This window comes from Phacochoerus africanus, chromosome 5, assembly GCF_016906955.1.
Source record: "Phacochoerus africanus isolate WHEZ1 chromosome 5, ROS_Pafr_v1, whole genome shotgun sequence".
Taxonomy (NCBI): domain Eukaryota; kingdom Metazoa; phylum Chordata; class Mammalia; order Artiodactyla; family Suidae; genus Phacochoerus; species Phacochoerus africanus.
In genome coordinates, this window is record NC_062548.1 from 44,016,811 (window position 1) to 44,032,313 (window position 15,503).

Genomic DNA, 15,503 nt, shown 5'->3' on the forward strand with positions numbered 1-15,503 from the left:
TCCTGGGGATGTGTGGCCCACGACAGAGGCATCCAAGCGGCAAGGACAGACTCTGAAGGCACAGAAGGAAAGCCTTCTCCCTTCTTAGGTGCCTCAAACTTGAACCGGCAAAGTAAATTGTTGTGAGATATCTAGAGACTCAGCGACTGGAACCCAATGAAAATTTTTAAATGACACCGGTGGCACTGAGATCATCATTTGGGGTGAAAAAGATGGGGCTCGCCCAGGATTTGAACCCAGGACCTCTCGCACCCTAAGCGAGAATCATACCCCTAGACCAACGAGCCACAGAGAAGGGGCCTTTCGCTCTCACTATGGCTTCGTGGCGTCCAGGAAGTTGGGACAGGCGAGGTCAATGAGGTGGCACAGGGAGGAGACTCCAATTTCAGACCCGCCAGGAAGTATCGAGTTCAGGGACCTGTGGACGCTGAGAAAAACCACGAGAACAAAGTAGACAGCAGCCCCTGCGTTCCCCCCAGTCCGGTGGCTACCGCCGAACCGGAAAAGACTGCAAGGAGCTCCCCGCCTCATGGGGTAGACGGACCTCTCAAGAGACGGCGGGGGCGCGCGGAAGGTTCTAGAGCCGCGATCTCTGGGACATTCGCTTTGCAAAACGTCGAACTCCCAAGCGGCGGCATCCAGCGGTTGCTCACCAAAGGCCTGCGGAGCGCACGGGGAAAACAGCCGCCACTGCCTCTGCCTCTCCTGGCTGCTCCCACTTCTCCCGGTTCCGCTTCCTTCTCCCGCCCCGGCGAGATCAAAACCAATAAATCGAGCTTCGGACATGGGACCTCCAACCTGAGAAGCCGACTTTGAGAGTCACTTTGTTCTACTGTCTGAACCAGCCGGCCAGCAATAGTCCTGGCCTTAGATGCCCGGGGATGGCCTGGTGTCGGGGGTAGGGGGTGGAGGGAGGTGTGTCAGCGTACAAACCAGACCCCGCAGCAGGGCAGGGCAACGACCCCCTCCCAGCCCACTGGGGGGAGGAGGCCGGTCCTCCGGTCCCCAGGTTGGGGAAGACGAAGACGCCGCTCTCAGAACAACGAGAGCTGCTTCTGCTTCCCGGAGGGGAGCGCGCGGGGGCGGGGGTGGCAGGTCGGGTTCCGGAGCAGTCTCTGCAGTCGGTCTGCCTTCCCAGACGTTCGACCATTCCCCAACCCCTCCGGATCCTCGGCGGGACTGATTTCTTTGCTCGCCCACCTGGAAAAGGCCAGGGGTCCGACCCGCAGGCATCATGCACGGAAGGGAAGAAACGTCCCTCTCCCCGCCACAAAACACAACTTTAAGTAAGAGTTCAGCTCACCTGGGGCTTGAGCAGTGATTATCTCGAACCGCAAGATTATCTGGCTCCCTGGGGCAACCAACTGTGCACTTTGACTGCGCCGTCTCCTTTGCCGCAGGATCCGCTCTCAGAGGAAGCTGCCCCAGGTCCCCAACTGAAGCCTTCGCCTAGTCGCAGAGAACGCGGACGGAAAAAAACGCACACGGGCTCGTCCGGGATTTGAACCCGGGAACCTCTCGCACCCAAAGCGAGAATCATACCCCTAGACCAACGAGCCACGCGGCTGTAGCACCTGCGACCTCTGCAGGTGACATAGACGAAAGCTCGTCCTGATAGCTCAGTTGTCAGCGTGTGTACCTGTGAATTCGTTTCTACGGGCTCACGGGTTCGTAGCCCCCGTCGGATTTCAGCCTGAGGCTCCAAGTAGGGCGGCGCAGCGCAACTAAACTCTCGCGAGGCCCCTTGAAACCACGCCTTCCCAAGTCCACGGCTTCCCACCCACCCTGGCTCTAGAGGAGGCGGGAGAAACGCGGCGGTATCCCGCGTGAACAGTTCGCCCGCGACTTGGGGGGGCGCCTAGGGAGGGAAGCAGAATAGGCACAGGAATTACTGAACAATCCAATTCCCAGAGGAGCCCAGATTCTTCCCACTGTCTTGTATATTTAATTACGGACAGTGGAAAGGGAGAAACCTTTGTTGGTCTTAAAGGTCTTTGGCTCCTGCCTTGTCCGAGACACAGGAAGGAGAGTCCAGAAGCCACCATTCGATACAAGGAGCAGACAACTCCAAGGGTCAGGCCCAGCATGTTTTCCCATGATGAGCAGGAACTTGTACCAATTCACTGTGCCCCACAATAGAGCGCTTTTTAGACGGGAGTGGAGAGCTAGGAACAGAAAACCAATCCATGTGGGACCAGAATCCGCAAGAACAGTAGGTGGTAAAAAGGACCCGCCCAACGTGGGGCTCAAACCCACGACGCTGAGATTAAGAGTCTCATGCTCTACCGACTGAGCTAGCCAGGCGACTACAGTTGTACTACAGTGACTGTCTTTCGGAACGTGACCGGCTGTGGTTAACCAGAAACAATTGGATGGGGCAAAGTACGTGGGGAAGCCTGTACTTAGGAAGGGAGGGCAGAAGGCCCCAAAACTTAGCCCCTTAAAAAAGAAAAGGAAAAAAGAAAAGAAAAAAGAAAGAAAAAAGAAATTGACCCATGATGCTAGGATCAGGTTTACTTTTAAACACGTCTCTTCCTGTTCCCTATACTAGCCTCTCTGTCGCCTGGGCTCCCAGGCTCCTCTGTCCATCCCTGCAGGGCCAGGGTGTTGCAAAGGGCTCTAAGGGGGGCTTAGCTCTCTCCTGTGGGTCCGAAGAGAACGTGTCTGGAAAAGGCCAGAAGGCCATACCCTGGAGTGTCCTCTAGGTTATTTTGTGAATTCCAGGTTAGTCTGAGCCCCACAGCAAGATGGTAAGAGTTGCTCACTTAGCCCAAAATGTCTGGGTGGAGGCCTCAGATAAACCCACAAGTCTCCAGCCAATAAAAGGCAGGTCTGCAGTGAAATGTCCCTGAGATAAAAGCCTCAGCTCGGCAACCTCCCCTGCATCCACATGGCAGCAGCCTTAGTAGGGAAAGGGGGAGTCTCAATAGCTAACAGAGCATGGCACCCTGGAAGCCGGTTGACCAAGGAGGGTCCTCAGCTCCCTCCACCTGATTCCCACGCTTTGGGGGCTTCTGGGGTCCAGGCTTCAGGCTCTGGCAGATAATCGCTTAGGGACCAAGGCAGTCGAGTGGAGCAGATGGGTGGAGCTACTTCTGCAGGGGCTCTGGAGTCAGAGGCTGCCCTGAGGCTCCTTGCTTGCAGAAAAGGAGGCAGAAGTGGAGGAGGCTGAGGGAGGTTTGAAAGCCAAGCCTGTTCCTCTGCTAGGAGCAGCCATGTGACCAGAGATCCTCAGCCAAAGGGCAGTGGGATGTTAGCACACTCCCCTGGGGTGGCTGTCCCCTTCTTGCCCAGCCCCCTCCTCTAGAAACATCCTCTCTCCTTCCCGATCCCCAGGTTTGGGCGTTTTCCACTCCAGCACCCCCATTTGGGCCTTCCCCTCGGTCTGACAACCCTGCCACCGGCCCATAGAGAGGGGTAGGCTTAGTGAAAGAGTGTTAGGGGGCCCTACCCAGCCTCCAAAGCCACCTCAAAGGTAGAGTGAGACGGAGACCCCACAGTAGGGGATAGGACCCAGTCCATGCCCATAGGGTCAGGACCCTCCAGGGCCTGCTCTACCTTTCCATGTTTAAGCCATGTCCCCCAAGCCCTCAGTGCTTCCTCCCAGAGAAAAATCACACCCCAAAAATGGGGTTCCCCCTTCTTCATGAGTGAGGAGCTGTGCAGTTTGTTTTCGTTTTCCCAGGAAGATCGCTCCAAACAGGATTGCTGAAAAGTCTTGGAAGGCGACAAGGGATCTCAAAAGAGGAAAGCCGCCCAACGTGGGGCTCGAACCCACGACCCTGAGATTAAGAGTCTCATGCTCTACCGACTGAGCTAGCCGGGCCACACGAGAGAGTAGACGGGGCCCACGGGACCAGCAGCTCATACCTCGCCTTTTCCTCCCTTTCTTTAAGCCCCGCGGCGGGTACACGCCCCGAAACCTGGAGATGAGTCTCCCATTCCGGCCCAAGCTCCAGTGCCGCAGAGAAATGTCCTGGCCCCAGTCCCTGACAGTGGCCCCCTCACCGGAGCCTCCACAGCAGACGAACCGCGCCCTTTGCCGCGTGCTCCGGCGGGCGGTTTGGGGGTCTCCGGCGTTGAGTCCACAGCCCGAACGCCCAGAATCCGAGGAGCTGCGACCTCCCTGCTCTTCCTTAGCCTGGGCCCGGGGCCCGGGGCGTGGGTCCAAGCCCTAAGGGCACTGTTGTGGGTCAGGGTGCCGAGCGGGTCCGAGGACGAGCGCAGAGGTTCCAGGTCCGCAGGTCCCGCTGTGCCCCCCACGCCTCCAGGAGGGACGAGCAGGAAAATTCCTCAGCGACCGCCTCCGCTATGCTGGGCACTAAAGAAGGGAGACACGCTGGAACTCCTCCTCCTGGAGGGGGCCTCTGACCCCCGGCTTGACCCCCTTGAAACCGACAGGGTCTGAAAGCCTGGGGATGCCCAAGACGCGGGCAAAGGACCTGCGGCCCCCAAAGTTAGCACCATACCCCTAAAGCAAAGAGCCAGAACGGAGATGATGGATCCTGGTCCTTGGTGACTGTCACTCCCCCATCTGGGGCAGAGGCGGGATTCCCCGCCCCGGAGGAGGGGACGTTTCGGTTTTGATACCCCGAAAAAGAGGTTGAGGATAGGCTCGGTGTTCTGGAGTTCGGGGTCCAGTCCCGAAGATGCACACGCAGGGCGGCTTCCACCAGCCGCCTGGCTCCCTCCTCGGTCCCCACCAGGCGCTGTGAGGACTTTGGCTGACTCGGAGCTGGGGCGGCCCCGGGACCCGACTGGGGTAGATATGGGGGTGCCTGTGTTCTACGCCTGCACTGGGCCCTAAGCAAAGGAACTAGCCCCCGCAAAACGCTGGAATAGACATCGCGCGCCGGAAGTGTGGAAGGGGGCGGGTCCTGCACGGGAAGCCGGAGCCCAGGTACCGCGCCCCGGTGGCCTAATGGAGAAGGCACTGGCCTCCTAAGCCAGGGATTGTGGGTTCGAGTCCCACCCGGGGTAATTAGCTTTTTGGCATCCATTAAAGTCAACTATATTCCAGTAAAATTCGGGGGAAAAAAAAAAAAGACTTTGTTGCCCACCTAAAACGAATAAAACATTGTTAAGTCCACCGTACTCCAATGCAAATCTTAAGAAGTGTTGGCGTTCCTATACTGGAATAGATTCTGTCGCCAAAGATTATTATCAGCCACGTTTGAGAGCTGCACCTCCTAGGACCCTCGAGGTGGGAGGATGAGTGTTTCTTTAACCCTGTAAAAGTGAAGAAAGAAGGGAATTGGGGCCACGTGGCGCTGAACCTACTGAGGCGAACAGACAATAAAGGACGTCTCACAGAGCAGCAGCATCTTTCAAGATCGGATAAATGGTTTCAAACTATCAATCTAGAGTGTTTACATTTTAAAATCCATGTAGATTTTATAGACTAAAAAGAGAGGGACCACATGATCATCTCAATACATACAGTAAGGCCTTTTTTTTTTTTTTGGTCTTTTTTAGGGCCATGCCCGCGGCATATGGAGGTTCCCAGGATAGGGGTCTAATCGGAGCTACAGCTGCCGGCCTACGCCAGAGCCACAGCAACACCAGATCCGAGCCGCGTCTGCAATCAAACCCGCAACCTCATGGTTCCTAGTCAGATTCGTTTCCACTGCGCCACGACCTCCGCACTTCTTCCTTTTTTTTTTTTTTTTCTTTTAATTCCTGGCCTAGGGATTGAATCTCAGCCGCAGCTGTGACCTACACCTCAGCTTTGGCAACACCGGATCCTCCAGGGATCAAACCTGGATGAACTGCTGCAGTCGGATTCTAAACCCACACGGCCACAGCGGGAATTCCAGTACCGGCGTTTTTTTAAAAATAAGTCCAATCTCGACTTCTGATAAAAACTTAGCAAACTGGTATTGAGGGCTAGGAGGGAGAGATAACAAAGAGCCAGGGGAAAACTTCTGAGGATGAGAACTATGTTCACTGTCTTGACTGTGGTGATGGTTTGGATGCAAGCACGTGTCAAAACCTATCACACTGTGCACTCAGTGTGCAATCTATTGTATATCGAAGTTTTTCAAAACTGAGGTGTAATCGACGTATGATACCATGTAGTAGGTGGTGAAATGAAGGCCTACAGGGCTACCTCTCTTGTGCAGAGCCCAGAGCTTGCGTTGGCAGGAGTGCGGACTCTGCTGTGAGCTCTAAGCTGGAAGGGGGGAGCTCCCTTGCGGAGCAGCGGGTTAAGGATCCGGTATTGTCACTGCCGCGGCTTGGATCACTGCTGTGGCCTGGGTGCAGCAAAACACACAGTACCAATAACAATAATAATAACTGGAAGGGAAAGTTTTTACAATTAAAGACTGAGTCAGCATTTGGACCCAGAACTGTCTCCCCCAGTGATAGTCATGGCTCCAGCCTAGGGCAGTCCGCTTTCACCAGCCACAAAAAAATGAGCCACATCAGCCATTTAAATGCATCTATTTTTAAAATAACTAAAAAGGGGGGGTGGGAGGGATGGACTTGGGGGGGTTGGGATTGACATATGCACACTGAGGTGTATGGAGTAATTGGTCAACGGGGACCTGCTGTGCAGCACAGAGAAACCACCCCATATTCTGTGATAATCTATGTGGGAAAAGAATCCGAGAGAATATGGATATGCATATATGTATGACTGGGTCATTTTGTTGTACAGCAGAAATTGTCACGATCTTGTAAATTAACTATACGTCAATAAAACTTCAAAATAAAAAATAAGTAAAAAGAAACAGGTAAAATTAAGTGTAAACTAAGTGCAATATGTTCTAATTAATGCAATATATAGAAAATATCATTTCAACACGTACCAATAGGCCTTGCTTTTTTGTGCCAAGTCCTCAAACCCCGACGTGTATTTATACCAGCACATCTCCCAACAGAAAAGGGCTACCGGGGTTGCAGAGCCAAGCGGAGGTGGACACTGCTGGGGTACCCAGGCCGGGTAACCCCAACGCAGACTGCTTCTCCTGTGCTACCTACCCCAGGGCGTGTCAGCGGCCGGTTTCTAAAACATCGGGAAACACGGAAAGCCTGGGCTCGTCCGGGATTTGAACCCGGGACCTCTCGCACCCGAAGCGAGAATCATACCCCTAGACCAACGAGCCTCTGTGACAAGAAGAGGTCTCAACTACTTACTTCACAACTGTTCCTATCCCCGTGCAACTCAGGTTTATTCCACAGCAGGCAGGGCACTGGAGTCACAGCCGGGAGACCCAAGGAACCCAGGCCAATAGGGACAGAAAAAGGGGTCCACTAAACACGGACCAGGGGGATGGATTCCTGCCCCAGAGGAGTGAAGAGCAGAAATGCGGGGAAGGAGAGAGGGAAGATGAGGGGCTCCGATGAGCCAGAGGGCACCTTACAGGAAGAGCACCTGTTCTCCAGGGGAACCTGAGTCTCAGGGTGTGACAGCCATGGGGCGTGGATAGTGAGTGCGGAGCAGGCAGGAGGGAGAGACATCAAGCAGGCCCTGGTCCCCTAAGGCGGGGCCTGTGCCCTGGATTCTCTAGAGGAGGAGAAGGGGGAGAAGGAGGTGACGGTTCCACTTTATGCACATGGCCCCAAGGTGGCCAGCCTGGGTGCCAGAGAAAGAAGCTCCAGTAGAGGAGTCCAGGGCTCCCTGTTGACTCCAAAAGCGCCGCAGGGAGGGCTGTGCCTGCAGTTCCAAGCAAGCTGTTTCCATGGAAGAGTAAGGCAGGATGGGTAAACAGCATAGGACTGGCCAGTTGGAATGATCCAGTGGGTGTTAGGGCCTAGGTGCTGTCCCTGTGATCTAGGATCTGGTCCTGGGTGGATTGGGGCAGGGAAAATAGTGGCCTGGTGTGTGCAAATTAGATAAGGAGACAGGTGAGGGTGTTGATTGGGAATTGGCTGGTTTGCAAATTGTTTACTCGCTCTAGGAATTAGCTGGCCCTTGGAATTGGCCGTCTCCCCCTGGAGCCAGCAGGGCCCTTCAAGAGGTAAAACCATCATTGAGAGTTCCCTGGTGGCTCATCAGGTTCAGGATCTGGCATTGTCACTGCTGTGGCTCTGGTTACAGCTGTGGCACGGCTTTGGGTTCCACCCCTGGTCTGGGAAGTTTTGCATGCCTTGGGCACCGCCCAAAAAAAAAATTATAAAATACAGAAAATAAAAACCATGACTAATACAGGTGTAAACTGCTTCAAGTGTTTTTCCAAACATTTGTGAAGATCATATGACTTTTCATTTTTATTCCACTAATAGGATGAATTACTTTTAAGAAAATAGAAACAGAAGTTTGGTTTGGTTTGGTTTGGTTTGGTCTTTTCTAGAGCCACTCCCATGGCATATGGAGGTTCTCAGGCTAGGGGTGGAATCGGAGCTGTAGTCTCCGGCCTACACCAGAGCCACAGCCACGTGGGATCCGAGCCACGTCTGTGACCTACACCACAGCTCACGGCAACTCTAGAAACAGAAATGATTTGAGAAAATAGATTTTCTTAAATGTAAAACCAACCTTGCATTCCTGGAATAAATCCAGCTCAGCCCTTATTTTGCACCTCCAATTTTTTTTTTTTTTTTTGGTCTTTTCTAAGGCCCGTGGCATATGGAGTTTCCCAGGCTGGGGTCTAATCGGAGCTACAGCTGCTGGCCTATGCCACAGCCACGCAGGATCCAAGCCATTCAACGCAGGATCACAGCAATGCCGGGTCCCCAACCCACTGAACAAGGCCAGGGATTGAACCCACAACCTCATGGTTCCTAGTCAGATTCACTAACCATGTGCCATGACGGGAACACCCTTTATTTTGCTTGTTTATTTTGTTTGTTTCTTTATTTTGTTTTTAGGGCCCCAGGTGTGGCATATGGAAGTTCCCAGACCAGGAGTGGAATTGGAGCTGCAGCTGCTGGCCTACACCACAGCCACAGCAACTCAGGATCCTTGACCCACTGAGCAAGGCCAGGGATCGAACCGGCATCCTCATGGGTGCTGGTCAGATTCATTTCTACTGTACCACAATGGGAAACGGGTCCCAGGCTGCGGAGAGCCCAGCTGTTTCCATGTCCATGAGTGCATTTATTTATTTATTTATTATTTATTTATTTATTTATTTATTTTTGGCTGCACCCACATGCAGCATGTGGAAGTTCCTGAGCCAGGGATCCAACCCGTGCCACAGCAACAACCTGAGCTGCTGCAGTGACAATGGGTCCTTAACCTGCTAAGCCACAAGGGAACTCCTCCAAAGACACTCACACAAAGGCCGTGATGGCCCTTTTTCTCTTTGAGAAATGGCCAGGCTGACTAATTAAAGACAGAAGACACCAGTCCCCAGCTCAGCTCTGGCTCTGAAACCCTCAGGAGGACAGGAACACAAATGACCCTCAGTTCCGTACTTCATGTACTCCTATGACACAAGGTCGTGATTGAAAGGAGCCACCATCGTCCAGGTGGAGGATACATCCTGACCAGAGCCTTTTCATGAGGACGTGGACCTGGTGCAGGACCTGTAGTCAACAGTTCCAGCCTCTGATCTCAGCACCAGCAGCTTTGCCAGTCCTGGAAGTGTACCCAAGCCACCCTAAAGCCCTGAGAGGTAGCTTTGAATCTTGCTCCAAGGACATACCTTGGCTGGTTATGGCTCCATCAGGCATCTTGGAGGGACAAGGGGTGCCATCTGGGTGGCTGCACTCATGGACATGGAAACAGCTGGGCTCTCCGCAGCCGGGGACCCGCGGCAAGGGCCAGACTCAGTCCATGAGGAGGTAATCTCTGAGCCCTGCTTTGGCTTTAGAGCCCCGATCTTTCTTTCAAGGGCAGAGCGTCAAGGACTTAGGGCTCTGTCCTCCGAATGAGCCGGTGACAGGGGGGCAGGTCGGAGCTCTTCTCTCCACATTGATGCACAGGCTCAGCTGAACTAGCCCTTCTCCCTTCTCTGAAGTTTCCCAGCCACCTTGAACACCTGTCACCCTGGGACTGGGTGTCCTGGGGCTGCGCATTAAGTTCTGCAACTTGTGCCAGAGGAAAGGGGTCAGGCTCCTTCTCTCAGTCCAGGGATGAGCAGATAGAGCCTCTTGGGTTCAAAAATTCCTGGTCCCTGTCCCCGTGGACGCCGAGCAGGAGGGCGCGTGAACCTGCCACGCCCTCTTAGCCTTTGCTCCTCCCCACCCCGCTACCACCTTCCTGCCACCTGGTGGCTTGGGAAAAACCAGAGACTTGTCCTGGGTCCCAGTGGGGAAGGACTGTGCTGAGAGGAAGGTCCTGCTGGCAGGCTCTCCTCAGTCTAAGACGGTCAATCAAGGTAATCGTCATGGGATCAAATTCCCTGCTCCTGTGAGGGGATTGGGGGAAGGGCGGCACGGAAGCCCTTGGGTCTCAAATGACCTCAGAAGCCCAAGATAAGGAGGCAGGGGAGGTCACTATTGCATTCACCTCTGCACGCCCCCGGTGAGGGCCCAAGGAATTGCATTCAAGGACCATTTTCACCCTGGGGGGCCCCAAACTGGGCAGCCCTCGTTTCCTCAAGAAGTTAAACACTCGTGATGGGAGTGGAGAGGGCATCTCAGGGCGCTGTGACATTACTCAGTGGCAGGATTCCCCAGAGCTCCACTCTTCCGGCCCGGGCCTCCTTGGACAGTAGGAAACTCCCAAAATCCCAAAATGCAAGTGGCAATTGAGGCCCAGGCCCAGGACTGCGTCTTTGCACCCTCACCCTCTTCAACGCGTCTGCGGAGCTCCCAGGGTGTCCCTAACCCTGGACCTGGGAGGGGTGGAATTTGGGCCCTGGGGCCGTGTCCTGTATTTGGTCTGATTTAACACTTTTGGGCAAAAAGCTCTGCTTCGCCCAACGTGGGGCTCGAACCCACGACCCTGGGATTAAGAGTCCCATGCTCTACCGACTGAGCTAGCCGGGCGATAATTGCGTAGCTCCTCTTTTTTGAGGGAACAACCTCTAAAACAGGAGGACCTTGGCGACCAACTCTGTTCACGGTAAAATTGTCCTGGAGCCTCAAGTTCGAAAGCTACGAGGGGGACGGGGCGGCCTTGCTCAAAGTTTCGGGACCTGGGCAGGTGGCGGGGCTGACGATGACTCAGACCAACAGAACCCCGGGAGCCCTACTCGGTCAGCGCCCGGGGGGGCGCCGAGTCCCCGAAGCCCACGCACGGCTCCCAGAATCTCGCACACCCTGCGGGAGGCGGCAGCGCCAAACCACCTTCTTGGCGCTCGGCTCTGGGATCAGACCCGAAGCTTCCCCAAAGCATCCCTCCCTCCGTGGACGGGAAGTTTGGGAGCCTCTTGCCAATGAGAGGACAAGGTCTCGGGGCTCAAAGTCACTAAAGAGAGGTGGCACAAGGCGTCCTTTTCTGCAGGCGTCCTTTTCTGAATGAGTCCCCAGGGCCTACGAGAGCTCCTGGATCCAAATCCTGGTTCCCTCTGCCGCCCGGCCCGCCTTAAACACTCTCTACTCCACCTTACTCCAGCCCACACCCTGCTTTAGGGCGGGCAGCGTGGCCCCGAATGGAGAAGACCCAGGGGACCCGCTGCACGGCTGGAGGGGGAAGCCGGTACCCAGCGGGTGTGATGCAGTGTAGAACCAGGGCCACCTCTTTCCTTCCCAGCCGGTTTCTGGAACAAGGAAGGGAACTGCCAGAGACCCAAAGCCACACAAGGGCTTTGGGAGCCGAGCCCAGGAGCCCCTGGGTCTGCCTCGGACCCCAGTCCCCCTTCCTGTAGGATGAGACTTGACTTTGACCCAAGCTCAGTGGCGGGGCTGGCTGGCTGGGAGCGCAGGAACGCCTTGGTTTCGGGTTTGAGACCCACAGGAAACCCCACCGCGGTTCAGGAGCTTCACCAGCCACCTTCGCCCGGGCCAGAGGGAGGTCCTGGCGGCAGAGGTGCTGCGGGGAAGCGACCCCGGGGACTCTGAGACCCACAATGTCGAACCCCATTCCTCTCTGGTGGGTGAGCCAAATCCTTTGGCCAGAAATCCCCCTTCCTTGGGGGCATCTGGGACACCACCCCAGCTGAGCATGGAAGAGGGGACAAAGTGGACAGACACCAGCAGTAGGTTGGCTCGTTGGTCTAAGGAAATGAGTCTCCGTCTTGGATGCTAGAGGTTCCAGGTTCAAGTCCCAGAAGAGCCTACTGCACAGGGATTGAATGGTCCTCTAACATGACCAGGAGCTGGCATTTCAGAAACCCGTCCGTGTTTTAGGCCTGTCTTCTCCCCGCAGGGAAGGGCGAGCAATCCTGAGCCACAATAGGGACAACACCAAGTTTCTAATCGCTAGGCCACCAGGAAACTCATGAGCTCTTTTTTCATTTACCCGAAGAAGAGCAGGAAAAATGACTAAGGGTGCCTCCAAGGGAGAAATGTGGACCAAGTACCAGCCACAGTCCTGAGACCCGGAGTTCCAAGGGTCCAGGGACGGCCACTCCAAAAGAAACCTCGGTTCCCACCAACAAGGCAGAAAATCTGGTCCTCCCCCTCCCCTAAATTGGGAGGGGGAGCACCTCGGGTCCGTTTCCCTTCTCCCCCACCCCCAAATAAGAGGCCATTGCCTTCTGGGGGAGGCAGAATTCTGACACGTCCTTGCTCGAGCACGAGCACGAGCACGGGAAGAAGCCCGGCCTCAGCGTCGCCGACCGGGACCAGTCTACCCTCACCTCAACACGCACGGTGGCGGCAGCGGGTGCAAATATCCGAACGGCTTCACTCCAAGCGGAGATCGAAGTCCCCAGAAACGGCTTGAGACGACAGCAGGCAGCATCTAAGACCTCTAAAAGTCTCTCGGATGGGTTGATTTTACCGTTCAAAACTGCACACCCAACGTGGAGGCTCGAACCCACAACCCTGAGATTAAGAGTTTCATGCTCTACCAACTGAGATAGCCAAGCAGATGTAGCCAACTCTCACAGTGATGTTTGATACCCTGCTGTTCAGAGCCTAAAAGGCAGGCACTGGGAAGGAAGGAAGGAAGGAGGAGGAAGGAAAGAAAGCAAGAAGAGGAAGAGGAGGAGGAAGAGGAAGAAGAAGGGCCAAGGTGTGGTCAACCTCTGGAGAGACAGAGCAGGCATGGCCGCCCCTGAGCCGGTCCTCTGGGCATCCAGGCCTCCAGGCTCGGTCCCTGCCCGGGACTCTGGGCCTCCAAAGCCAGCACCATCCCCCCCATTCTCAGTCAGCTGTCAGCAGACAGGAAATCTTTAATCTGGCTGTTAACGTTGAATTTTTGGTGTGGGGCTACTAACTACAGCCACGGGTCAGGGTTTCTCAGGGTGGTCCCTGGGGGCTGGGGATGGAGGCCAAACAGCCTCTCTCCAGGGTCCAAGTATGGCTCAGAAGAGTCTACCCTCCCTCTGCTTGTATAAACCCAAATCCTGACTTATTTCTGATCCCTGCCTGTTGATGGCTCCTTATTTAAAATGACCCAGAGAATCAGCCTGCTACCACTGCTGAAAAGCCAGAAGGGCTACACTGAATGGAAAGCCTGGGACAGGCCAGGGACACCCTGCCAGTCCCCCCACAATATCAAGGATGACAGCCCAAGCCTTAGCAAAGTAACCAGAACCCCCCACCCACGCCCCGGCCTTGGAACTCTGTAGGAGGACCTAAGACCTGCTGATGCCCAAAGCTGAAGTTCCATGTGCCCCAGCCCTGCCAATGGAAACTTCCAAGACCCAAAACACAATCCTTGCTCCAGGCCAGGGCCCATAATTCCTGACTTAAAAGGCCAGCGAGCCCTCATTAGGTCACCAGGCCTTCCCCACCAAGGCTGTGCGTTTCCCCTCCTTCCACAGGCGGCCCCTCTGGCCACCCCTCCACCTCTGTGAACACCAGTCCTCCCTCTCCCTCATCTCCTCATCTTTGCTCTGCCCCATGAAGGACCTGAACAACCCGCCCCACCAGTGAGCCCTGCCTTCCAGGTCTGTGCCTCTCCAGGGTCAGAGCCCACCACCTCTCCCGGTGAGGCTGGTCCCCACGGATCTGGCCCCTGAAGAGTTCTCAGCACAGGGCCTGGCTAAGTACCCAGGGCAGAGAGTTTGTGGGCTGAATGGGGAGTGGAGCCAGAGTCTACGGAGGTGAGGAAGGTCACCGAGGTAGCAGGGGCAAGAGAGACATGAGAGGGTGTTATCTCAGGCGTGAGAAGACCCAGTGGAATTTAGACAAGAATTCTTCGGAACACTTTAAGGGATGGGCTGAGATGTAAAGAGCTCCGGAGAGATCAGAGCCCTCCAGGCTGGAAGAGGTGGGGGCTGGGGACAAGGACACCAGCTCAGGTATAGAGGCTCCCGAGGGAGGGCCCCGGGAAGGGCCCAGGCCACATGAGTCGGCCCTCTGGGGTGATCGGGGCACCAGGACCCTAAGCCTCACGAGACCCACATTTCTCTGGATCCAGATTCGCTTCCAGGCGGAACAGAGTGACAGCTGCATCGCGTGTGGGCTCGTGGAGATGGAGGAATCCAGAAACCGCGGCCCCAGCTCTGCCCGAGCCTTGGGCAATAGAGACGGGAAAGGGCCCGCCGTGTTCTGGGTCGTGGAGACGCCAGTCGAGCCTAGGACTGCAGGAGGCAGAACGGGGTGCGAGGTCCGCAGAGCATCAGCTTCCGGAACCTGGTGCCCACCGGGGCGGCGACGCTGAGCTCTCCTCTTCTCCAGGGCTGAGAGCAGAACATACCCGAGCGCCTTGCTGGGCCGCCCAAAATGGGGAACCTTTGGCAGGACAGGGAAACGGTGTGAAGAGAACCAGCCATGGGTAGATCCAGAACTTGCACGGGGTTGGCTCGTTGGTCTAGGGGTATGATTCTCGCTTAGGGTGCGAGAGGTCCCGGGTTCAAATCCCGGACGAGCCCTGTCCACTTTATTTTGCTCCCGAGAGCCTAGTGTCAGGACACCTCGCCTTCCATCCACGCCTCTGCGGCTCTACTCTCCCAGGACAGTTTCCCCTCCCGGCCGCTAGGGGTCGTGCGGGAAGACACCCCCCCCCCCCACAACTGTGCTGTAGCGATGCTACTTCTTTCATTAACGACCAGCGCGGGATCTGGGAGCCTCCCAGGACCGCCCTTCCCACGGGGCAGACGGAGAGGTGGTAGGGCGGCTGGGTAGGACCGCCCTGAGCGTGCACTGCCCGAAAGGGACCTCGACTTCAGCCGCAGTGTCTCCTCAGCTTCCCCTTCCCTTCCTGAGATGTGAACAGCATGTCAGAACCTCCTCGGTGGGTGGCCCAGCACCTGGCAGCAGCCTCCCAACGCTCCGCGTTACTCCCTCCAGCCTCTAAGGATGGACATCGAGTTACCCCAGCCTTCTCTTTGTCCACGTGGGGGGCAGTAAGAGTCGCCTCTTCTCCCCCGAGCCAGGGGGTATCAGCGGAGCCTAGAGGAGAGCATGAACTCCCACTCCAGCCCAGCAGTGAGGGGGTCCCACCCTGTGTGAACTACCCACCAGAGAGCCACAGGGCGGCCCCCTCTTTCTCCACCAGAAGGGCGCCTTGTCAGAGAGGCTGCTAAATTATATTTCAATGAGATCCAGAGTCTCAT

General features: G+C 55.7%; 7 non-coding genes across 7 annotated transcripts; 2 read left to right on the forward strand and 5 right to left on the reverse strand.

Moving 5' to 3' along the window:
- Positions 1–1,486: 1,486 nt before the first annotated feature.
- On the reverse strand, positions 1,487–1,559 carry TRNAP-UGG (transfer RNA proline (anticodon UGG)). The gene has a single exon. It is a non-coding gene; the product is annotated as a tRNA-Pro (tRNA).
- Positions 1,560–2,231: 672 nt separating this feature from the next.
- TRNAK-CUU (transfer RNA lysine (anticodon CUU)) lies at positions 2,232–2,304 on the reverse strand. Its single transcript has one exon. It is a non-coding gene; the product is annotated as a tRNA-Lys (tRNA).
- A 1,449-nt stretch (positions 2,305–3,753) lies between these two features.
- TRNAK-CUU (transfer RNA lysine (anticodon CUU)) lies at positions 3,754–3,826 on the reverse strand. Its single transcript has one exon. It is a non-coding gene; the product is annotated as a tRNA-Lys (tRNA).
- Positions 3,827–4,907: 1,081 nt separating this feature from the next.
- Positions 4,908–4,980, forward strand: TRNAR-CCU (transfer RNA arginine (anticodon CCU)). Its single transcript has one exon. It is a non-coding gene; the product is annotated as a tRNA-Arg (tRNA).
- A 2,057-nt stretch (positions 4,981–7,037) lies between these two features.
- On the reverse strand, positions 7,038–7,109 carry TRNAP-CGG (transfer RNA proline (anticodon CGG)). Its single transcript has one exon. It is a non-coding gene; the product is annotated as a tRNA-Pro (tRNA).
- Positions 7,110–10,808: 3,699 nt separating this feature from the next.
- Positions 10,809–10,881, reverse strand: TRNAK-CUU (transfer RNA lysine (anticodon CUU)). Its single transcript has one exon. It is a non-coding gene; the product is annotated as a tRNA-Lys (tRNA).
- Positions 10,882–14,747: 3,866 nt separating this feature from the next.
- TRNAP-AGG (transfer RNA proline (anticodon AGG)) lies at positions 14,748–14,819 on the forward strand. The gene has a single exon. It is a non-coding gene; the product is annotated as a tRNA-Pro (tRNA).
- The last annotated feature ends 684 nt before the right edge of the window (positions 14,820–15,503 follow it).